Source organism: Nicotiana tabacum, chromosome 1, assembly GCF_000715075.1.
Source record: "Nicotiana tabacum cultivar K326 chromosome 1, ASM71507v2, whole genome shotgun sequence".
Classification (NCBI taxonomy): domain Eukaryota; kingdom Viridiplantae; phylum Streptophyta; class Magnoliopsida; order Solanales; family Solanaceae; genus Nicotiana; species Nicotiana tabacum.
The window spans coordinates 125,060,410-125,086,848 of NC_134080.1; the positions used below are offsets into that span (position 1 = coordinate 125,060,410).

Genomic DNA, 26,439 nt, shown 5'->3' on the forward strand with positions numbered 1-26,439 from the left:
ACCATACCATGGTTAAAGAGGGCCCGAATAATGATATGGTATAGGCCATGATCCAACAAACCTTCTATAGGGGGTCAACACAACAAATCATTACGTGGTAAATCAACTCGTCGGTGGAAACTTCATGAACACGCCCTATGCTGAAGCTTGTGAAATTTCGGATGAGATGGCGGATACCTCATCGGCATGGCAAAGTAGAGCCAATGTTCCTCAAGGTGACCCAAATGTCATTCACCTACACAAGGAACTACATGATCATGGGCAAGCTATTGCTGAGTTGACAACCACAATGAATCAATTGGCCAACGCTTAGCTTTAACAAGTTCAGGGGCTGAAACAAGTGAATGCTATGGAAGGTGTAAATATGATGATGAAAAAGATATGGCAAAAAGGTCAACAAATGCAAAGTCGTCTGGAACAATTCATGCAATAAGATAGTGGGTATGACCAAGGTGATTCATTCAATGCACAAGAAGAAGAAGTACAATATGTCAACAATTATCAAGGCCAAAGAAACAATCAATAATCAAGGCAATTGGGGAGGCAATAATCAAGGCAATTAGGGTGGAAACAATCAAAGCAATCGGGGAGGCAACAACCAAGGAGGGTGGAACTACAACAACAACCGGAGGTCGGGTTTTCAAAGGTCCCCGATGTTTCAACAACCGAGAAATCCACCTCCTTATCCTTCTCAAGGTCCGAGATCTTCTAACAATGAGATGGGATGAATCTAGAATATGTTCAAATGGATGATGGAGAAGAATGCCGACTCCGATGCTCAACTAGCCTCTCACAATACTTTTATTCGCAATTTGGAAGTTCAATTGGGCTAAATCTCGCAAACTTTGAACACTTGCCCTAAGGGGGCACTACCAAGTGATACGGTGGTGAACCCAAAGGGTGGGAATAATACACGAAATGCTATGGACGTGACTATAATATATGGAAAAATGTGAAGATGCAACCACCTCAAATCAAAGGATAATTGTGGATGATGATGTTGTGGTTCAAGAAGATGAAATTCCAAGCAATGTGGTTCAAGCTAATGAAAAAGAGAGGATTGATATTGATGAAAATGTGGAGGAGACACAAGAAGAAGTGAACCCATCTAGCGAACACGTAATTGACATGCCGGAACTGGTAGTGCCAAAGGCTAAGGCACCAATGCCAAGGTCTCCTCCTTCATACCCTTAAAGGATTGCAAAACAAAATAGTGAGAACCAATTCAAAAAGTTTATTGACATGATGAAGAGTTTGTCTATCAATGTACCATTGGTTGAGGCTCTAGAGCAAATGTCGGGTTATGCCAAGTTCATGAAGGACTTGGTGACAAAGAAAAGATCCATGAATTGTGAGACCATCAAGATGACACATCAAGTTAGTGCTATTGTGCACTCAATGGCTTCAAAATTGGAAGATCCAGGCGCTTTCACAATCCCTTGCACTATTGGGAGCGCCGATTTTGCCAAAGCTTTATGTGATCTAGGGGCGAGTATCAACTTGATGCCCTAATCGGTATTCAGAACTATGGGGATTGGGAAACCAAGACCCACATACATGAGGTTGCAAATGGTGGATCGTACAATGAAGAGGCCTTTGGGTATTATTGATGATGTGTTGGTTCGTGTTGACAAGTTCATCCTCCCGGCGGACTTTGTGATTCTTGATTGTGAAGTGGACTATGAGGTGCCTATTATTTTGGATCGACCTTTCTTTGCTACGGGGAAGGCTCTTGTTGATGTGAAAGCCGGTGAGCTCACTTTCCGGGTGGGTGATGAATAGGTGGTCTTCCATGTGTGCAAATCTATGAGGCAACCGAATAGCAATAAAGTTTGTTCATTCGTGAATTGGGTGACGGATGTGATTATTGATGATGCTAGTGCCACAATGAATATTGAGGATAATTTGGAAGTCGTCTTGCTCAACCTTGTTAATGATGAGGAGAAAGAACGCTATGTGGAATGTGTGAATGCATTGCAAAGAATGGGGTCGTACACTTATGAACCTCATAAGTTATCCTTGGATCTTGAAAACCGGAAGACTCCTCCAACAAAGCCCTTAATCGAGGAGCCTCCCACTTTGGAGTTAAAGCCATTTCCTCCACATATTAGGTATGAATTCCTTGGACCTTCTTCTACTTTACCGGTTATTCTTTCCTCTTATTGACTAAAATACAGGTAGAGTCCGCATTAGAGGTGCTACAAAGGAGGAAGAGAGCAATCGAATGGACATTGGCGGATATCTGCGGCATAAGCCCCGCCTTTTGTATGCACAAGATTATTTTAGAGGAGGATGTCAAACCTTTCACTGAACATCAAAGGAGGCTAAATGAAGCAATGCAAGAGGGGGTCAAGAAGGAGATAGTCAAGTAGTTGGATGTCGGGGTTGTCTACCTCATTTCCGATAGTTCATGGACTTCTCCGGTGCAATGTGTCCTAAAGAAATAGGGCATGTATGTGGTTACCAATGACATGAACGAGTTGATTCCTACAAGGATAGTGACAGGATGGAGGGCGTGTATGGACTATCACAAGCTCAACAAATTTACCAGAAAAGACCATTTTCCACTTTCCTTATTTGATCAAATGCTTGATAGGTTAGCCGGACGTGCTTTCTATTGTTTTCTCGATGGGCACTCCGAATACAATCAAATTCTGATTGCTCTAGAGGATGAGGAAAATACTACCTTCACATTTCCCTATGGTACTTTCAGATTCTCGTGGATGCCATTTGGTTTGTGTAATGCACCAGTGACTTTTAAACGGTGCATGATCACTATTTTCACCGATATAGTGGAGGACATTCTTGAGGTCTTCATGGATGATTTTTCCGTGGTTGAGGATTCTTTCGATTATTACTTGAACAACTTGGATAAGGTCTTGGCAAGATGTGAGGAAATGAATTTGGTGTTGAATTGGGATAAATGTCACTTCATGGTCGAGGAAGGAATAGTTCGTGGCAACAAAATTTCAAAGCATGGTATTGAGGTCGACAAGGCAAAAATTGAGGTAATCTCCAAACTCCCTTCCCCTACATCCGTGAAGGGAGTGAGGAGTTTCGTGAGTTATGAGGGGTTCTATCACCGATTCATCAAGGAATTTTCCAAGGTGGTAAACCCTTTGTGTAAACTTTTGGATAAGGATGTCAAGTTCCATTTCAACAAAGATTATATGAAAGCATTCAAATTGCTCAGGTTCAAGTTGATTACTACTCCTATTATTTCCGCACCGGATTGGAGCTTGCCTTTTGAGCTCATGTGTGACGCAAGTGATACGGCGGTTGGATCGGTGTTGGGGCAACCTATCAACAAAATCTTCCATCTTGTCTACTATGCTAGTAAGACCGTGAATGATGCCCAAGTCAACTACACAGTGACCGAAAAAGAGCTACTTGCTATTGTTTTTGCTATGGAGAAGTTTCGCCCATACTTGATGGGTACAAAGGTGATTGTTCACACCGACCATGTGGCACTTCGATACTTGATGACAAGAAATATTCTAAGGCAGGGGTAATGTGGTGGGTGCTTCTATTGAAAGAGTTTGATATCGAGATTCAAGACCGTAAGGGTAGTGAAAATCAAGTAGCGGACCACTTGTCTCGATTGGAGGAGGAGGGGAGGCCACATGACGGCCTTGAGATTAATGATTACTTCCCCGACGAGCAGTGCTTAGCCATTATAATGACTGGGATTCCATGGTTCACCGACTTAGCCAACTATCTTGTGAGCAAAATTTTACCGAATGAGTTCTTTTCAAACCAAAGGAAGAAGCTCAAACGAGATTGCCTTGACTATTATTGGGATGAGCCGTATCTCTTCCGGATTTGTACCGATGGTGTGATTCGACGATATGTGCCGGAGGAGGAACAAGTGGGAATTCTTGAGGCTTGCCACTCTTCAGTGTATGGTGGTCACCATGGTAGAGCTAGAATGGCGGTGAAAGTTTTGAGTTGTGGATTCTATTGTCCAACTCTCTACAAGGATGCTAGTGAGCTTGTCAAGCATTTTGATGAATACCAAAGGGCCGGTGGAATCTCAAAGAAGAATGAAATGCCTCTCACCACCTTTTGGAGATAGATATTTTTGACGTGTGGGTATTGATTTCATGAGTCCGTTTGTTAGCTCTTGTGGGAACACCTACATTCTAGTCACGATTGATTATGTGTCTAAGTGGGTCAAGGCCGTTGCTTTGCCCAACAATGAAGCGAAGAGTGTGGTGGCATTCTTGAAGAAGAGCATCTTTACAAGATTCAGTACTCCAAGGGCCATAATAAGTTACGGGGGTTCACATTTTTGCAACAAGGTTTTTGATACCTTACTCACAAAGTATGGTGTCACTCATAAAGTATCGACCCCTTATCACCCTCAAGCAAGCGGACAAGTTGAAGTCTCCAACCGAGAGATCAAGAGAGTTTTGTCAAAGATAGTGAATGTCAACCAGACAGATTGGTCAAGAAAACTTGATGATGCTCTTTGGTCTTATAGAACGGCCAACAAAACATTGATCGGGATGTCTCTATACCGGTTAGTATTGGGGAAGGTGTGTCATCTTTCGGTGGAACTGGAGCATAAGGCCATGTGGGCTTTGAAGAAGTTGAACCTTGAGTGGGATATCACCTAAGAGTGGGACAATTGAATGAGCTAGATGATTTTCGGTATCATGCCTGCACAAGCTCGTCCCTTTACAAGGAGAAGATATAGTACCTCCATGACAAGTACATCAACAACAAGGAGTTTAAAGAGGGTGATCTTGTGCTATTGTTCAATTCCCGGTTACAGATATTTCCGGGCAAGTTGAAGTCTAAATGGAGTGGCCCATTTGAAGTGGTGAATGTAACCCTTTTGGTGCTTTGGATCTGAAAAATAAGAATAATGAGGTGTTTAGAGTCAATGGGCACCGAGTAAAACATTATCTTGGCAAGGTTGATGATAGCCACATTATGGCAGTTCTTCACTTAAAATGATTGGTAATCTGCATCGTGCCACGATGTTAAATCAGGCGCTTCTTGGGAGGCAACCCATGTGTCTTTTTCTTTTTCTTCGTCTTTTCATTAGATAGGCTTTGTTTTGTGCTAACAAGTTTTGAAGTGTATGCAGGAATGGGTTTGCATTGTAGGGACTGTGCATTAGAAAATTGGCTAAGTATTGCAAAAGTGCGGACCGTATCATAATTATGCGGACCGCACAATCACTCTACGGCCGCACAATCACTCTGCGCCTGCACAATTCTGTGTGCGGTCACACAATTGAAAGACCAAAAGTACATGCTCTCTGAAGATTGGCCTATCAAATTTCATTAACAATTTGCTGCCGCACACAAAATTTTGCGGTCCTCACAAATTCTGCGACCGCACTCACTTTTGTGCGGACCGCAGAGCCTCATCATGGGTCCAAGCAAAGAGTGCGGACTGCACTCAAAATTGTGCGGCCGCATTCATGTAATTTCTGGACCTAACTTGGTCAAAGAATAAATAGGACTTTTCACCACTATTCACACTTTACACTCTCTGATCTCCCAAGCCCTAGAAAATACTGTGCATCCCAAAAAAAATAGTTCACAAATCACACTCAATTCATCAAGTTAGATTCTTACCTGCATCATTCACTACTTGTATGTTCAATCCATGTTAGCTTTTTTTTCATTTTTTTGTTTTTGTTTTTGTTTTCTTTGATTAGTTTAGTTATTTTTAGGCCTAAAAATGTCAAATGTTAATTGATTAGTCACTTGTGCTTAGAATCATGTGGGTATTATCATACATGTTCATTGGGGCATGGGTAGATCATTAATTGTGTTTAATTGCAAATACCATATCTCGTTTGTGTGAAAATTGCAAACCACGGAACAAGTGCTGCATATTTTCAAATTATGCGGCCGCACTTACTTTTGTGCGGTCCGCAGTTCTCTAACTTAGGGCATATGTGTGCATGAATTATAGGACCACGCTCAAAATTATGCGGTCCGTAATGAAATTATGCGGTCCGCACTGTTGAATGATTAGAGACCCATTAGTCTGAACCTGGGGTTGTGCGCATTTTGAGCGGTCCACACAACAAGCTGTATGACCGCACTTCAAAATTGTGCAATCCGCACTTGGCAGTCTGCGGCCGCACTCACTTTTGTGTAGTCCGCACTGCCTTTTCTATAGTGTGATTCCTGCAACTGTCATGCATTTGTGTATAATGTTTTGTGCTCTAACTGATTCTTATTGATATGAATTGTAGATAATGGTTAGATCACGTGGTCGAGGTGACACTTCTAAAGGGAGAGGTGAATCCTCTCGAGGCCGAGGACGAGGCAAGAGTAACCTACCATTTTCCATACAAAGAGTAATAAACAGAAGGCTACGGCCAACAGAGTCCTAGAATCTTCAAACACCAGTGAATATGCCCCGTCTAGGGAAGCTTCAGAGGGCAACTCTGTACAAGCACAACTTGAAGCCCAATCATAGCTAGTTCAAGGGAGATACCAACTCTGTGATGAATTCTCCACCACAACAAGTTCTTCTGAGGGTTCGGATATTGGTAGCCAGGGTTCAGAGCCCTCCTCTACACACACTCGTCCTCCAACAATTGATTTAGATGATGATGATGATGTTCCTCAAGATAGTAGAGGAGGTGACACTTGAGTGGGCAGCCTTGAGAGGTCGAAGAAGAAAGAGATATGGGAAGGAAGATTCGTCAGCTTATCAGCCTTCAACAAATTCAGAGAGTGGTGGCCCCAGAGATCACTTACACTTGAGCGACAATTCTTAATGAAAGATTTAGACATTCATAACCCAAATGTCCTTAGACAGTTTCGGGAGCGAAAGGGATGGAAATGGTTCACCCACAGTGTCATCGATGCAAATGAGCACTTGGTTAAACAATTTTATGCCAATGTGACTCATATAAAGAAGGGTACCAAGATAACAAAAGTGAGAAATCTAAAACTCCGGGCCACCCTAAATTTTGAAGCTAAAGGTTGGCAAACATTTGTGTGCAGCCGTATTGACCCGTGTCTGAATGAGAACAACCTCCCACTTCCCCGAGCAGTTCTGGTGGCTTGTATTATGGCTGGGTACCGGATCAATGTGGGTGCCTAATGTCAACCAACATTACATTAGCTATCCAGAAAGATGAGAGATCCTACCCTTACCCAAACATCCTTACAGAGTATTTCAATGATCAAAAGGTGGAGCCGAGGAAATATGATACATAGGTAAATGCCAAAGAGCCTTTCTCATGGTACCACCTGCAGGGTGCTGACAACCCAAAGTTCAAGGGTAAGGCAACTACCTTCGCTTGCTTGTCTGAGGAGCCAATGGTAGTAGTTATTAATTCAGCTGTTGAGCCTTCAACAGATGCCATGCCTTCTACAGCAGTCGGTCCTTCCACCAGGACAGAAGACATGCCACTATCATCTTCTTCTATGCCACCAGTATCACGACCCGGATTTCCCACCCGCGAGAGTCGTGATGGCGCCTACTAATGTGAGCTAGGCAAGCCAATTATTGAACGAACTACCTTTTTACCAATTTTATTCTCTTTAACATTATAAAACAATAACATGTAAACAGCATGAATTTAGAATAAGCGGAAGAAAACAACAAAATATCTGAATGTATAGCTATTACAACAGTTTAAGCCTTAACCACCCAGAATTGGTGTCACATTGTCATAAACGGTCTAAGAGTTACTACACACAAAGTCTGAAAGAAAAATACCGATACACTGTTTCTGAATTAAGGAAAATGAAACAGAAAATAAGGGGTAGAGGGAGACGCCAGAGCCTGCGGACGCACCTTGGATCTCTGCGTGGACTGAAGGTAGCCTCCAAACTACAGTCCAAGAGCTGCTCCGAGATCTGCACATAGTGTAAAGTGTAGTATCAGCACAACCGACCCCATGTGTTGGTAAGTGCCTAGCCTAACCTTGGCGAAGTAGTGACGAGGCTAGGACAAGACAACCAAGCAACCTATGCAATTCAACTATATACATCGGAAAGGAAGAACAGTAATAACAGTCAAATATGGGAGGGGTAGCATGCTGCGGGGGAGATATCAATTCTAAATAAAAAGACAACAAGTAAATGAAAGAAATAATATAACTCGGATACAAAGAATCAGAAATTAATAAATGCACGGCATCACCCTTCGTGCTTTTACTCTCGTCCTCACCAAAGAAATCATATAATAAAATGTGCACGGCATCACCCTTCATGCTTTTACTCTCTTTCCTCGGCATATAATCAATATAATCAGCATGGAATGGTACATCATGCGGAATGGCATCACCCTTCGTGCTTTACACTCTTTCCTCACAAATCATACACGGCATCACCCTTGGTGCTTTACACTCTTTCCTCACAAAACAATACACGGCATCACCCTTCGTGCTTTACACTCTTTCCTTACCCAAACAACAAGCACAAATAATAGGTCAAGGAAATAAATGAAATTACAACAAGAATCCCGGTAAGGGAACAATAATTCAACAATAAGTCCCGGCGAGGGACAACTTCAAAACAACAACAATATTCGGGCAAGGGAGCCAATATAGTGATTCTTTTCTCTTTTTCACTTTTACTTCACAACTCACTTTACAACTTGAGACAATGCTCCAAAAGTTCAATTACCACTTATATTTTCACAATTTGTTATACAACTTGAGCCAACACTCCTCAATGTTCATAGGTCACAATTCCTTCCACAAACTTTGCACAACAAATAGAAATCTTCACCAAAGCATGAATAATACAACAAAGTCATGATAATCACAATATAAGACTCACGGGCATGCTAGACACCAACGTATAGATACTCATCACCATGCCTATACATCGTACTCAATAATTACCACATAGCAAATAGGACTCAACTCCTAATCTCTCAAGTTAAGGTTAGACCAAACACTTACCTCGATGCCACGAACACAATTCACGTTTCAATTATAGCTTTACCCCTTGATTCCACCACCAATTGGTTTGTATCTAGTCACAAGTTACTTAATTACATCAATAAACGCTAAATGAATCAATTCGAATGCATGAAAATGAGTTTTCAAAAATTTTGCCAAAAAAGTCAAAAATTGCCCCCGGACCCACATGGTCAAAACCCCAAGGTTCGAACAAAAACCCGATTACCCATTCCCCCACGAACCCAAATATATAAGTTGTTTTGAAATCGGACCTCAAATCGAGGTCCAAATCCTTAATTTTTGAAAAACCTAGGTTCTACCCAAAATACTTAATTTTTCCTATGAAAATCATTGATTTTGAGTTGAAATCATGTTAAAAGATATTAATGATTGAAGGAAATGAGTTAAAATTAACTTACAATTGATTTGGAAGAAGAGTTGTTCTTGAAAAATCGCCCTAGGGAGTTTGTATTTTGAAAAGATGTGAAAAATGGTTGATTTTCGGCTAAGTATAAAAGTTGCAGGTCGCATGTATGGGAAATGCGAACAGGGGGTCGCAATTGTGAACCCTGACCTCTGCTAAGATGGGAATTGCGAAAAAGTGCTCGCATTTGCGAGCTGGGAAATGCGAAGATAGGGTCGCATTTGCGACCATTGGCTAGGAAGGGAGGGGATCGCATTTGCGATAGAACCCTCGCAATTGCGAGGATAGGCTGGCCTGGGCCTCTTTCGCATTTACGACAGGCCTCTCGCATTTGTGATCCAAATGCGAAGCCTGCATGCCTGCAATGCAACGGCTGAAAACCTGCAATTTTCTAAGTCCAAAATACACCTCGTGGCCTATCCAAAACTCACCCGAGCTTTCGGGGCTCCAAACCAAACATGCACACCAACATAAAAACATCGTACGAACTCGCTCGTGCATTCAAATCACAAAAATAACATCAACAACTATGAATTTTGCTTCAAACTTTCAAATTTTTTCAAAAACGATTCGATTCACGCCGTTTCAAGTCCGTTTTTTACCAAATATCACAGACTTATCTTAAATCACGTATAAGACCTGTACCGGGTGCCGGAACCAAAATACGGGCCCGATACCAACAAGTTCTAATCACAATTCATTTCCAAATCTCATAATTAATTTCAGAACACAATTTTCTTTAAAATTCATTTCTCGGGCTTGGGACCTCGGAATTCGATTCCGGGCATAGGCCCATGTCCCTTATTTTCCTACAGACCCTCCGGGACCATCAAATGAGGGGTCCGGGTCCGTTTACCCAAAATGTTGACGAAGTCAACTTAATTCATTTAATGGCCAAAATTTATCATTTTCACAGATTTTCACATAATAACTTTCTAGCTACGCGCTCGGACTGTGCACGCAAATCGAGGTGATGCTAAAAGAGGTTTTTAAGGCCTCAGAATGCAGAATTTTATTTTAAAACACCAGCTTCACTATCAGTGCCAGCCTTATCCACTTATCCATAGACTGCGCTGTGAGTCTTCTAGTCATTGGCAAGTCTCAACAACTGGATGCAGGCAGCTACTTCAAAGTTGTTTGATATATCCAGTGCTGTTACAGAACAATATTCTGCCCCAGCAGCACCTCAGGTACCTCTGTCGGTGGAGGAAACATTGTCCAAGATCCTAGAAAATTAGAAGACCATTATGGAGACTCTAGTAGCACATGGGGAAGTCACTGAGGAGTTGGGCAAACATGTAAAGAAAATGTGAAACTCTCAGGCTTCGAAGAAGTCGGTGGATAGGTTACGAAAAGAAGTTGCCAAGATTGCATCTGTCGGAGATCTACCATAGGATTTACTTATGGAGACAACACTTTCAGCTCTAGCAGCATCAGTAGTACCTGAGGCATCACAAACAGTAGTCGGCCAGTCTGAGAAGCCGGACCTTGCTTCCCACACCGTTGAGGAGATGATCCAGATGCTCATACCATGTTGTCCCTCAGCCAGGTGATGATGAGATACAGTTAGAGGAGACCGATGGTGCTGAGGATTCCATACAGACTAAGACCTCATAGGGAGTTCTCTTAACTCTCTACCCTTCCTTGTCCTTATTTTTGTTAAGCATTGGGGACAATGCTTATTTTAATTCGAGGGGGGATGGTCTAATTTTGATTGATTTGACATTGACATTGGCCTGTAACAATTCTAATACTATTTTTCTTTTATCTTTATTTTCTCTTTGGTTATGTATATATTCCTCCCTTTCACTTGATGTATATATTCATTTCCCTCGGTTTGTATGTTCATTTGTCTTACTTTCTGTAGTTTACTCCATAGCTTCTTTAGTTTGTTTTTCTTAGTAGTATAACTTCTTATTTACTTTAGTAACTTCTTTTTGATTTGTTAGCTTCTTTTTACGTTTGAGTGAACAATAAGCCTTTGGTTTTCTTAATGCCACAGTTCTTTCCAAAGGTGAATTTTGTGTGAACCGGGTGGCTCTTATCAATGATGGATGGCGTGACAACCTTCTTAAGGGATTGAGTTCGTTTTCCTTTATGTTTAGGCAAAAATAGTAGTAATTAATAAAAGGTTCTCAAGCATGCTTCACTTGGTACTAACACATTTACCTATGACCTTATGGTTAAAAACAAGTTGTTGGTAGAATATAGCTCTAGTTGTAACCTTTTGACTCTTGTGTTGACTTAAGCAGTCATCGAGTGGTTCAGTTGAGCCATTTGTGATTCTCAATCTTAACTAGGGTTATTGTCGACCCTTGACTCTATTCTCTTTAGAAATCTAGCATCGTGAGAGGTGAGGTATTGAATAGCAAAGTCCAAGTACCCCTTCTAAAAGTCTAGAACTTGCCCCGAATATTTTTCTAGGCGAAATTCTAAGTGTAGCTTGGCTTGAGAAATGATTGTAGGCTCTCATTGATCCAATTTTAAATTTGAAATCTGCCTACCAATATGATATCCCTAGTCAACTCATTTGAGCCTAAGCCATTTTTCTTTTAATAACCACATTACAAGCCTTTATTCATTTTGTAATGACCCTCTCTAGGCACCCGATCTTTCCTTAGAATTCTTAAGAAATAATTGGCAAAAATATAAGTTTAGGGGAGAGACGAGGAGTTTGAAAGTGATATAAAGGGACAAAGAAGAGAAAGAAATTAAGAAAGGGAAAGCAAAGAAAAGAAAGAAAGAACAAATAGAAAAATGCCAAAAAAAGTGAATAAAGTGAAGAAATGAAGGGATTCAAAGAAAAACAAGAATGAAAGGGCATGGAATAAATAGAGAATGAGAAAAATGATTATCATGACCAAGAAAGTATGACGTTACATCTCTCTACTTCTCCCAAGGAAAAAGAAAATGACTCAAAGAATCGATAAAGTATGAGCCAAAATGAGAACATGGAGTGCTTAAGGAAAGATGAACCCATTCTATGTCAATAAATCATACCTTAGTCCGAATGCCTTCATTACATACCGGAAAAGCCCTACATGATTTAAGTTGAGCGGGCTTACATTAGTGGTGATTTACATCAGGGGCAAGCATATGGTACTTAGAGTCGTACTTGTGATATTTTTTGAGAGAGATGAGCGAACTTTTCACTATCCTTGAATTGAGTATTACATTCTAAAGTGAGATTTGCTAACGGACAGTAAAAGAGGAGGAGTTTGGGATCCACAATGACCTACATGAAAGAGCGAGCTTCCTTGATGAATAAAGTCAACTCTTGATGTTCCAGTGTCACATTAGAACTATTGTACTAAAAAAATCAAATCATTGCATTGTGGATAATTCATACGTATTGTGGGTACTTGTTGGTCCCAATTGATGTGTGATTGGTTCACCTTAGGCCAGCTGAAATAATTCTTGTCTTTTGGATATGGAATTACCTTATCTTCTTGAGGATAAGCAAAAGCTTAAGTTTGGGGGAGTTGATAAGTAGGGATTTTGACTACTTATTTGCACTCTTTTACTTTTGTTTTAGCTCAAAATTGCTTAAAGGTATTCCCGAAAACTAATAAAATGTACTTTCTTGCAAGGGTGTTGGAATATGAGCCAAAGAAATGAAAATCAACTCAAGAAGGAGTAATTTTGCACAAGGACCAAAATAAGGCTAAAAAGGCACAATGTAGACCGCACAATATTGAGTGCGGCTGCAAAACATAAGGAAGCCTCTGACAGAATCCCCATGCAAAATGCGGACCGCACAATTCTAGTGCGGCCGCAGAAGTTGAAGTTTAGAGAGTTATATTTTTGGGCCATGAAGAAGTGTGTACTGCACCATTATTGTGCGGCCGCATGATGCCAAGTGCGGCCACACTCATAATTGTGTGGTCCGCAAAAGAGGAGAATCAGAGAGCCATATTTTTGGAAGATTGAAGCTACGCAGACGCACTCATAAATGCGCGATATGCATAATGAAGGCCAGCTCCAGTCCAAGTTCAAGTAAGTGGCCGCACTCAGAAATGTGTGGTGTGTACAATTAAATGAAGTGCGGCCGCATTCCAATTTTATGTGACCGCAGCAAACCCAATTGACCAGTCAATCTCAACATGTGGATCGCACACAGAATTGTGCGGTTGCACAACCTCTGCAGGGATAATTTTGTCAGATATTTTCAGCTTAGTATAAATAGAATTTTTTGTCATATTTAGGTTAAGTTGTGTAAGTTGGGAGAACCTGAGCTATTTTTATTTACTGTATTGAGTAACATTGTACTAGATTAGCTTTTAAATATTAGATTTTCTTTCCTTAATCAAATATTATGAATTCTATCTTAGTTTCTTCTTCAATGTCTTCATTTTCCATGAGTAGCTAAACTATTAGGTAGGGTTGTGACCCAACCCTAATATGTGTACTTAATGAGCAATTGATTTAAGCTTATTTATGATTGCGTTTATGATATTTAGCCTAGTTCTTGCTTGAATTTGAGAATTGATGGTTGCAAACATCGATTCATGCCTATTTGACTTAGTCTCTACTTGAGAAAGAGAGACTAAGTTTAGGAAAACATGGCTAACTAAGAATTGGGGTGAACTCAAGAATTGATAGCCCCGATTAAAGGGTTGAACCTAGAGATAGTAAGACCCTACTAGAGCATTTATCACTTGCTTTGTAAATACTCATTCGGACTTGAGAAAATCAGGCAAAATCATTCAAAATATCAAGTGATATAGAGTGAGTAATTGAGTGTGATTGCTATATTGTATCCCAATCAACCAAACATGACCTAGAGCTCTAAATCCGTTAGGTAACCAACTAGGCGAAGGTCGCAATACTAGATCTTTCATAACTTGAAAAACAACCAAAACCAAAAATATTGTCTCTTAGCTCTACAATTACAATCAATAGCTTAAAAGTAGAAGTAGAAACAACAACTGAAAATGTGAAAGTGTAATTTGGGGCACATCATACATTCGCACTAGGTGTATACCTAATCCAATATCTAACTCTCTGTGGATTCGACCCCAACTTGCGTTGAATTTTTATTATTGCTTCAACCGCCTCACAACCTATATTTGTGGTGTGAGTTTGGCGACATCACCTATTACTTACATTGTTTGTCACTAGCCAATAGTTTAGACTCTTAGTTAATTTTAGTTTAAATCACATAAATCTCCATTGTTGATCATCTTGGATAGCAATAGAGCTATAAACTACGAAAATACTGTTTAACTTCAATCCTTGTGGATATGATATTATAATTTACTATATTCGACTAGCTAGCATATTTTAATGTGTGTTTTGCGCTCGTCAGCAACCGCACTTGAATTTCTGTGGGACGCATTTGAGGAGACTGAAGACTTGTTCGATTGCACATTCTCTAATCTTCCAAGCTTTGTCAGTGTGAACCTGTTTTGTGGACCAAGTGTGACCGCACATTTTAGTATGCAGACCGTACTTCAGCCAAAAATACCTGAAGCTCCAGTTCTTCTTCTGTGGCTGCATTTCATCTTCTGCGGTCCGCATTTGGTTTTGCGGCCGCATATGAAATTCTTCGGGCCGCACTTTTCTTAGCATTTCTCCTCTTTGCTGACCTTGTTTAGAACATCTCCTTTTTGAGTTATTTTTTTTTCATTGAGCTCACAATTTCCAGTACACCTGATGTATACAATGACAAAAATGAAAATCATAACTAATACTCTCACAATTCTGTTGGTGTGGTGGCGTTGTAATAAGCGTGGGTGTGCAAGTAGTGTGCCTAGAATATATCTGTTTCTAGCTTTCAAGGTCATAGATGGAGGAATATCTTTAGCTCTTGCCAACTAATTATAACATTATTACTAGCGCGTACGTGATTGTCATAGTGTGTGTTTATCCTCTGACAGCTTTTATGATTTAACGCAACTGAGCTCATGACTACTCAAGTCAAGCCGGAGAGTCTCGAGTTTTCCGATTATAGCTAGATTCATGGAGTAGAAGTACTCAACAAACATAATAATACTCCTCCATTTTAATTTACGTAAACCTTAACCAATAAAGATATAAAATTCGGATATTTACTTTTTAAATAAATATCAAATAATATTCACCTATTTCAATTACTAGCATATATTATAAGAATTTTGAGGGTCAACAACTCTAATTATGGAATTTGGCACATGATTTGTATAGGAAATTGTTGGACAGCCTCGAACTTAAAATTCAGACTTGTTTAGGACACACAATCGGGCGTTTGAGGCATAACCTTAAAAAAACTAAGCCTCACACATAAGCCTCAAAGCATTTTAATCAATGGGGGATAATTCTATGATCATATAATTATTACTTTTTTTCACCAAAGTCGTATAACTTTTTTTTTCTCACACAAAAATCATAAAACTTTTACTAACTCGCACAAAAATCATAATCCGAAAAATATAACTTTTCAGTAGTATTTTCTTATCTTACAGTTTTTTGTTTTTTATTTTTTATTTTCAGTCTAATAAGTAATAATCCAATAAAAATTGGAATGACTCAGCCCGGCCCAATCCACCCGACCCAAAACCCATATATATAAATTAGGCAGAATAGCCTATTAAACCCTTGTACTTATTCCGATTTGACATCTCAGTCCCTTTACTTCATTTGTTTTCATCCAGACATTTTTCTACTTGATTAAAACCTATAGTTTAAACCATTCTGACCGTTGACCAAGCGTATGGGGCATTTATCTTACTGAGTCAAATAAAGTGCATGGTCACAAGTTTTTAAAAGCGGGTGAATACACTGGCTTTGATTAAAAAAATACTAAAATCAAAAGAAACAACAACAAAGAAAAGAAAAAAGATTTAAAAAAAAAGATTATTCCCCAATCTCTCTGCATGTTCTTCTCCGCCTAGCTTTTTCTTTCCCTCCCCTCCCCCTTCTAGTCGGGAACCCTTCCCCACCTTTCACCCCTTTTTTTAATCCCTTCTTCGTTGTGATCCTCTACCTCCTTTCCCTTATAATCTATTTTTATTACCTTCCCACCACCATTAAACAACCACACAATAGAGTCACACATGGTGAATAATGTGCTGCGTCCAAGGATTCTAGAATCGAAGACTCAGATTATCGTTGCAGCAAATCATCTCGCAACAACAAAGAAGAATCGGGAGAATATAGACGAGATTTAACAAACATAACTGAAATTTAATAAACAAAAATACCTAAAACTTTTGTTCAATTCTCTCTAAGCTGAAATAAGTACCAAATAAAGAGAGGGTGGGGTGAGTTTATCTGTGTTTGAGCTCCCAATAAGAGTTTTATGCTTGGAAAAATAGGAAGGTAAAAAGATTTTTTGGTACAAAAATCATGATCTGATTGTATGCATTTTATAATGGGTCTTATAGGAATTGTAGGAAGAAAAAAAGAGACAGTATGATTGCTCATTATAGAAGTGGTCGTGAAAGGTGTTGGGTTAAGCTTAACAGATGAATAACAGATGCAGAATTGGGTGGGTGGGTGGGTGGGGAATTAATAATCATTTCCCGTTTTATTTTTTTATGTGGCCATAATAAATGACCCGGAGCCTACATGCTTTGATTTTTTGACGTGGCGTCCTACGCGTAGGAGATTGTATTACACGCATTGACAGCCTCTTATCATAAGCGTTTATTATATACTATTTGAATGGGTATAAGTGTTCAACTGACAAATTATTAAATTTGGGGACTGGCATGATAAAGTGGCACAAGTATAGATGTCATTTAGGCCATTCTGCCTATAAATTAAAATAATACTAAAAGTGAATCATAACACTATACGTCCATCTTTTATTTTATTTCAAGATTTTCATTCAAATTGATAACATTTTTGTTTCAAGTGCTCTCTAATTAGTTTTACCTTTTATTTTTTTTTTATTTTTTTTTGTCAGAATCTCATGCATTCTGAACTAAGTTTTCTATAGGAGAAGAATTCACTTTTAGTATTATTTTAATTTACGTATATGGGTATTATGTTAGGCTGAGTTGAGTCATTCTTATTTTAAGGAAAAAATATAAAATTAACCCGACTGAAACTGATTGCATTTGCTAGCCAATATATATATATAGAATGTGTATGTATATAACACACACACACACACACACACACAGATATATTTATATATATATTATCGGCTATTATTTTTAGAAGCGGCTAAAATATACTTATATATATATATATACGCGCTTTGCGCGTGAACTCAATGAATAATTTTTTAAAAACAATTACATAAATGTTATTTTAAACATAATTTAGTTATAAATAAAGGTTAAGCTCTAGAAATTAAAAAATATTCATCCTATATTGCGAACTCAATAAAAAAAGAAACTATGTCTCATAGAGTCATCAATCATCATTCAATTATATCCCGTACTTAAATTTTCTTCCAGTTATATAATTATATCAGCTTAATTTCACAAGTTATTATATTTCCTTGTTAGTTTCAAGAAGAACACATCACTCTTGAAGATGTAAGAGCTTTTCTGAAAATATTTTTATCAAATTTTTTCGAGAAGACAAAAATAGAATTAGCTATACTTATATTATGTTTTTTTTTTTAAATAACACAAACTGAAGAACAGAATCTTATGTCTTCTTAATTTATTTTTCATCAAAGGTTACAATATTACCCTTGCGGTGGGGTTTTAGTTACTAAAATAAAAAAAATAATGATTAATGATGACTCAATTTGAATAAATTTTATTTTCTATTATTTCATTACCATTTGTTCAAGTTTGCATATTAACCAAGATAACTCTTAATACTATACTACAACTGATTTTGCTCTATTTTTTAATTTCTTTCATCACCGGTGATCTTTTCGAGAAAACAAATTTATGGTTCCTAAGATTTGAGCCAACTTGAAAAATAATTTTAGGTTTATAATTTGGAAAGAATAGATTGGATTCTTTTGCTAATTAAATAACTTTAATACTTAAGTATTTATTATTAATATTAAAAAGAAATATTTTCTTGTAATTAAATGTTTTTAATAAGATTATTTTATTTTAAAATGATCAAAGAATCGTATTTTTGCACTTTGTATTTACTGAATCATTAGTGTTATTGACTTTTGCCAATTCTTTTTTTTTTTTTCTTTTTTTGTATTAATAAAGATATTTCATATTTATTTATTCTAATTGTTAAGCGTATTTTTTAAATACATAGCTATATTTATATATATATATTATAATTTATAATTATACCAAGGAAAAGAATACGGAAAAAAAGTTTGGTAAACTTTTATTAATTATTTTGCTCATGTTATCGGCGTGGGTAACGTTGCACTCTGAATAAAATATATAGTACATTGTCATTATTTGATTAATATAATTATTTCTCCAATTTCTTATTTATGGAATCGTTTGGTTCAATCCTATATTTTAGTAGAAGTAGATTGAAGATGAAAGGAAACTTTATTAAACGTAATATGTTAATGATTTTTAAGTCCTAGATATTAGGATTTTAACTTAATTCAAATAAGGAAAAGTTTAATAGCCAAAACTTTGATTTATTTCAAAATCTTAAATATTAAGTGACAATTTTGTCTAATGTGAAATCTATTTTTAGAGGGTAAAAAAGACGAACGACATTTCGCTAAGGGCCTTCGTGCTTTTAATATAGTATAGATAAAATGAGGCATTTAACATTATAAGTTCTCCTAATCAACTTGTCACTAGGCCTACCTCGGGCATAACTGAAAGCCGCTAAAAATATGTATTTCTTCTATTTTAATTGGGTTATTATTTATTTGACTAGAAATAAAAAATAAAAAAATACAGTATAAGAAAATACAATATATCGATTTTTTTTGTTCTTTGGTCAGTATCATTTTTATGTGAGTTAGTGAAATTTTAATTATTTTTGTTGGACAAAACAAAATTATATAACTTTGATGAAAAAAGATTATAGTTATATAATCATTGGTAAAATTTACCCTAATTAAGTAGCCTGCAGTCTTGAACAAGTCCAAAAAAGCCTTTTAGAACACTCCATGGAAAAATTTTAGATCATCTGTTTTCCTACGTTATTTATTGGAACATGTGTCACGTCCTTAGTTGTTAACTAAGTACACGTGCGGCACTTGACAACTCGCTCACGATCTTGCACAAATTACTCACGTTCTTGCTATGCCAAGTCAGCCTTACTACCTTTAGGACCGCTAAGAGAATGGTAGAAAGAACACAAGAGAATTGTTCAAGGAAGCTTTGTATTAGAGAGAACTTGAATTGTTTGCTTGATGAATTACAAATGAATGACCCCCTTTATATACTAGTCTCCTAGGGGCTAGTGCGTAAATATTAATTATTACACAAGTCCTTGATATTTACAAGATAAAAGTTTTTTCTAGAATTCTCTACAAGCCTAGAAGATTCCAAGGACTTTCCTAGCAAATCCATAAGGATCTAGGTTTTTCCTAAGGAAATGTCCCTACTTATCTAGAATCTTCTCACAAATGCTAGCCTTATTCTTATGTAAGCTTCCACATGCATTAATATATGCCAAATGGCACCTATGTAGCATGATGACATGGCGGGTCATCACACTCTCCCCCACCCAATATTGCGACGACCGCGGCGCAATGCTGCTGCATAAACTCTCGGATCTTATCTTTGAATTGCCACAAGTCTTCATATCGTTCCCACGTGGCCTCCTCCGGTGATTGCCCTTTCCAATGGACGAGGAACATAGCGGTGGCTTTTTGCCCTTGTTTTCGCTTGGCCTGGTAATCTATAATAGCCTCAATCTCCCGATCATGCGAGGCGGTGATAGTCATTGGCGCCCTACTTGATTGGCCCCTACTCGGATCATCCTTATCTTCATGATATGGTTTAAGCATGCTGGCATGGAAGACAGGGTAGATCTTAAGATACGATGGCATGTCAAGCTTGTATGAGATCTTGCCTACCTTGGCGACGATCTTAAATGACCCCTCATACTTGCGAATCAAATTCTGATTCATGCCCCGTAGTGCCTTGAACTGTCTTGGGTTAAACTTCACCATGACCATGTCCCCAACTCCATAGTATGTGGGACGCCGCTTACGGTCCGCAAACTTCTTCATCTTCTTAGCTGCCTTATCCAAGTAGGACTTAGCAATGTCGAGCTGCTCCTCCCATCCTTTAGCCATATGATAAGCTCCCAAACTCTTTCCCTCGAATGCGGCTGGTAATGAATGTGGAGTTTGTGGTTGTTGGCCTGTTGCTAGCTCAAATGGTGTTCGCCCAGTGGACTCACTCCGCTGCAAGTTATAAGAGAATTGGGCGATTTCTAGGAGCTTTGCCCAATCTTTCTGATGTGCGCTTACATAATGCCTCAAGTAGCATTCTAGTAAGGCATTGACTCGTTCCTTTTGTCCATCCGTCTGTGGGTGGAAACTAGTAGAAAAGTGCAGTTCCGTGCCAAGTATGTCGAACAACTCTCTCCAAAAGTTCCCAGTGAAGCGGGGGTCTCGATCACTGATGATATGCCTTGGTAAGCCCCAATACTTTATCACGTTCTTAAAGAATAGCTTGGCGGCTTCCTTAGCTGTGCAACCCGGTGAGGTGGGCATGAAGGTGGCATATTTGTAAAATCTATCCACGACCACCATAATAGTACCATAACTATAGGATTTCGGTAGGCAAGTGATAAAGTCCATAGTCACGCTCTCCCATGGACGCTCTGCAACTGGTAGTGGCTCCAAAAGTCCTCCGGGTTGTTGTTGTTCAACCTTGTCCTGTTGACAGACAAGACAAGTCTGCACATAGCACTCTATGTCATTTTGCATGCGTGGCCAATAGTAGACTGACTCAACCAAGGCCCTAGTGCGACATTGACCTGAATGACCAGCCCACATTGTGTCATGACTCTCCCTTATGATCCGTCGTCTAATGTCTCCAAACTTAGGAACGTAGACCCGCCGACCTGTGGTAAGTAGTAGTCCATCTTCTATCCAAAACCGTCTCGTCTTGCCTTTGTTAGCTAACTCGATAAGTTGTCTGGCTGCTGGATCATGTTGCATGCCTTCTTTTATAGCCTCCCGAATGTCCCATCTCGCTGAAGTGATTGCAGCAAGCTCGGCTTTCCGGCTTAAGGCATCGGCTACAACATTACCTTTTCCCGGCTTATACTCCAGCGCATAATCAAACTCGGCTAAGAAATCCTGCCACCTAGCTTGCTTTGGTGTGAGCTTCTTCTGTGTTTGAAAGTAGCTAGTAGCAACATTATCAGTCTTGACCACGAACCTCGACCCGAGCAGATAATGTCTCCATGTACGAAGGCAATGCACAATGGCAGTCATTTCCTTCTCTTGTACCGTGTAACGCCGCTCTGTCTCATTTAACTTGCGGCTCTCAAATGCTATGGGATGCTTATCCTGCATCAGGACACCTCCAATGGCAAAGTCTGAGGCATCTGTGTGCACCTCAAAAGTCTTGGCAAAGTCAGGTAACGCCAAGACTGGCTCCTCTGTTACAGCTGTCTTAAGGCCTTCAAATGCCTTTTGACAATGCTCCGTCCAAACCCATGGCTTGTTCTTCTTTAGCAACCCAGTCAATGGTGCGGCCTTTGCTGAGTATCCACTGATGAACCGGCGATAGTAGTTAACAAGGCCAAGGAAGGATCTCAACTCAGTTACCTTTATGGGTGCCTCCCACTCCTCGATAGCACGTACCTTAGCATCGTCCATGCGTAGCTCACCATTGCTAATGACATGGCCCAAGAAGTGCACCTTTGATTGCGCGAACTCACATTTCTCCCTCTTGATGTATAGCTCGTTCTCTCGCAAGACTTGGAAAACCTTCCTTAAGTGCTCCATGTGCTCCCCCAAGGTGTTGTTGTAGATGACTATGTCGTCTAGGTAGACTACCACGAATTGATCAAGGTAGGGATGGAAGATCTTGTTCATAAGGGTGCAAAATGTAGTCGGTGCATTGGTTAAGCCGAAGGGCATCACCAACCACTCAAAGGCTCCATATCTCGTCACACATGTTGTCTTTGGCTCATCCCCTTCCGCAATGCGAACCTGGTAGTAGCCCTTTCGAAGATCCACCTTGGTAAAGTACTTGGCTTTCCTAAGTCTATCGAACAAGTCAGCAATGAGCGGGATTGGGTACTTATTCTTCATGGTGACCTTATTAAGTGCTCGGTAGTCTATGCACAAATGCAACGATCCATCCTTCTTCTTCTGGAACAATACTGGTGCGCCGAAAGGTGCCTTTGATGGGCGAATGTGACCAGCATCCAACAACTCTTTCAATTGTTTCTTGAGCTCCTCCAGCTCGGGTGGTGCCATATGATATGGGGCAAATGCAGGTGATTTAGCCCCTGGCTCCAACTCAATCTTGTGATCCACCTCTCGCCTAGGCGGCAAGTGCTTAGGCAACTCCTCGGGCATGACATCCTTGTTCTCCTCAAGCAACTTCTCTATGCAAGGCGACACTGTCTCTTGAAAATTCTTGTCTTCCTCTAGACTTGCAATGGTTGCCACGAATGTGGGCTCCCCCTTCTTGATCCCCTTGACAACCTGCATAGATGAGAGTTGTGCTTGGATCTGTCCGTGTGGCATAGTCATTGTAGGTACCATGCAAGCTCCTTCTCGCTCCATAACCAAAAGACGTTGGAGGTAGGGGTCGATTAAAGTATGACAATGTCTAAAGAACTCTTGCCCCAGTATGATGTCAAAGATATCCATAGTGGTTACGGTAAAGTTTGTCATACCTTTCCAAGTTCCCAATTTGACACCAACTCCATTAGCTACCCCACGAGCATTCTGTATCTCGTCATTAACGGTCTTGACGCGAGAGTTGGTTGGAGCAAGCTTCAATTCCAGTCTCTTTGCGGCAGCCTCAGTCACGAAATTATGAGTTGCTCCAGTGTCCACCATTGCACGAGCGGGCTTGTTGTTGATGGTGAGATCCACGTACTGATTGCCATTCTCGGTAGGTTGGATAGCTTGCTTCGTGACAGCACCACATAATCCGATCATACCCAACTGTGCGGTTTCCGGACTCTCTCCTTGTGGCTGCTCCTTCCGCTCACGTACCATGGCACTGAGGCTCTTGAGGTCAGGACAATTCCTGAAGCCATGTGGCCCTCCACATATATAGCATCCCTTCTTCTCGACCTGTGCCTTCTTCTCGGCGTAGCCCTGACGGCCACTCGACTTTTTGAAATCTTGAGTCTTGGAGTATTGTTGTTGTATCTCCTTGCCTTTGCCACGGTCTCCCCCACATTTGACATTGTTAACCTTTGACTCCTTGCCATTACCTTTGTCATGCTTGTCATGCCTGAAGTCCATCAATGATTCGGCCTCCACTATGGCTTGGTCTATATCAGTGACTTGTCGGTGTTGCAACTCCTGCTTAGCCCAATTTTGCAACCCGTCCATGAAGTGGAACAACAAGTCATCATTGGTCAGGTTGGGGATTTGAAGCATAAGGGTAGTGAACTCCTTGACATAGTTACGTATGCTCCCTGTTTGCTTCAATTCCCTAAGCTTGCGCCTTGCCTCGTACAAGACATTGTTTGGAAAGAACTGTCGCTTGAACTCCGCTTTGAACTGATCCCATGTGCTAATAGTACCTAGACCTTTATCTATGTTGTCCATCTTCCTTCTCCACCATAGCATGGCAGTCTCTGAGAGGTACAATACCGTAGTATTGATCTTGGCCTCGTCGTCCCTCACTTTGTCGTGCCTGAAGTAGTTCTCCAAGTGCCAAAGGAAGTTTTCCACTTCTTGTGCATCACGAACACCTTTGAACACCGGGGGTTTAGGAGCCTCGATTTTGGCCTCCCTCATCACCACAACATTGCTGGCTACCTCGGTCATGCCAGCATTGACATGCTCCTCGAGTGACTCTATCTTTGCCTTCATAGCATCGATAGTACTCAAAGCCTCCATGAGTCTGCACTCTAAAGCAGTGATGGTTTGCCTTAGTTCCATCTCAATCTGTGTACGTCCCTCCAAGTCATTTCAGATACTCTCAATCTCTTCAAGAGTGTGCCCCTCAAGAACATTAAGGGTGTCTTCCACCTTCCCCAAGCGTTGGCCAAATACCTCCACGGCATCCATCCCCGCGTTCATCTTCATCACCCACTCTTTACCGAGCGAGACGTCCTCTGGAAGGACCTCCACTTCATCCTCGCTCGCCTCAGTGGCAGATGGTTCTTGGGATGTAAGCCCTTCGTTTGAGACAACCTCAGGTGGCACCTCCTGGCTCTTGTTGGTGGCATTCCTCTTTTTGCTACGGCCGCTCTTGCCAGCAGCATCCTGGATGACGTTGGCTTGGGTGTTAGCAACGTTAATTTCTCCGCCGTTCGCCATTCCCTTAGTTGAAACCTTCGCTCTGATACCACGTTGTCACGTCCTTAGTTGTTAACTAAGTACACGTGCGGCACTTGACAACTCGCTCACGATCTTGCACAAATTACTCACGTTCTTGCTATGCCAAGTCAGCCTTACTACCTTTAGGACCGCTAAGAGAATGGTAGAAAGAACACAAGAGAATTGTTCAAGAAAGCTTTGTATTAGAGAGAACTTGAATTGTTTGCTTGATGAATTACAAATGAATGACCCCCTTTATATACTAGTCTCCTAGGGGCTAGTGTGTAAATATTAATTATTACACAAGTCCTTGATATTTACAAGATAAGGGTTTTTTCTAGAATTCTCTACAAGCCTAGAAGATTCCAAGGACTTTCCTAGCAAATCCATAAGGATCTAGGTTTTTCCTAAGGAAATGTCCATACTTCTCTAGAATCTTCTCACAAATGCTAGCCTTATTCTTATGTAAGCTTCCACATGGCATTAATATATGCCAAATGGCGCTTATGTGGCATGATGACATGGCGGGTCATCACACATGGATCTATAATTGACCCATAGGAGATTACCCGATATCCTTATGTAAGAAATTGGCCTGTTCCTCATTTTTTTTTTTAAAAAAGTTTTCTTTTCCCCTCTTCCTTCCTTTCAATCTAAAAGTTCCATTAGTTTTTAATCCTTCCTTCAAAAAATTACTTGACTTATGCGATTGAAATAGGATGTGTTAAAAAAGGTCACGTAAATTTTATATCAAAACAACGTATCAGAAAAATTAATTGTAACAACAACGATAGGGATACGCTAATGATCTCGTAACATATCAAATACATCAATAATTACCCATGAATCCATGATCATATGTAATTTCAATAAAAGATAGAACAATATTTTTTAATGGAACCTTTAAACTTCTTAGAAGAAAATAAAATGAGACAAAAATACCTTCTCATTCTGTGGTTCATAAATTTTAGGTATATGAAAAGCTTTAGTCTTTGCCTTCTATAATTTCTTTTTCTTTCTCCTTCTTCAAGCTTTCTTGTTCTTTCTTTGGAAAATTGGAATTTACAGTATAAATATTTTCATCCATTCCCCAATCACCATAGTAGGCAGTAAATCTTGTATTCTTTGAACTTCTTCGTTCATCACTCCTTTTCTTCTTCAATGCTTGCCAAAGACAGCTGCATGTTGATCTTTGTGAAGAAGGTGAATCCATGGGAAAGAAAAAACTAAATCTTACCGACCAAAACTAAACTACGGTGAAACGTTGGTCGGTTTTGGTAAATTACCGACTAAAACGCGTCCAAACACGCTTGGTCGCTATTTTGGTGGTCATTTTAGTATACCGATCGACCAAGGTTGGTTGCAAAGGTAAAAGGACCAAGGTTGGTCGGAAAAAAAAAACGACCAAAGTTGGTCGGTATTTTAATTATGTAATCAAAAGATTCACCATCTAGGAATCGAACTGGGGTGTGTACTATGGCAGGATACTATTTTACCACTAAACCATTGGTGCATTTTGTTTTAAGATTGTCTTATTTTTTATTTATATTCTTTAATTGCATTTTCGCACTAAAATAACAAACCAAAGTTGGTCAGTTTATTAAAAAATAAACTTTGGTCGGTTTTTTAGAATGATCGGCCGAATTTACCGACCAAAGTTGGTCAGTTTTTTTAATATTAATTTTTATTTATTTTAATTGCAAAAACCGATCAAAGTTTGTCGGTTTCTTGAAAAATAAATTTCGCGGGACTCAAAAATAATTTCCCGCATTTTTGCATCAAATAAAACCGACCAAAGTTGATCGATTTCGTAACAAA

General features: G+C 39.7%; 1 long non-coding RNA gene across 1 annotated transcript; it reads right to left on the minus strand.

Moving 5' to 3' along the window:
• Positions 1 to 14,462: 14,462 nt before the first annotated feature.
• Positions 14,463 to 16,650, minus strand: LOC142181947 (uncharacterized). The gene is made up of 2 exons (XR_012710847.1): positions 16,499 to 16,650; positions 14,463 to 14,969 (listed from the first exon to the last, which is right to left on the minus strand). It is a non-coding gene; the product is annotated as an uncharacterized LOC142181947 (long non-coding RNA).
• Between the last annotated feature and the right edge of the window lie 9,789 nt (positions 16,651 to 26,439).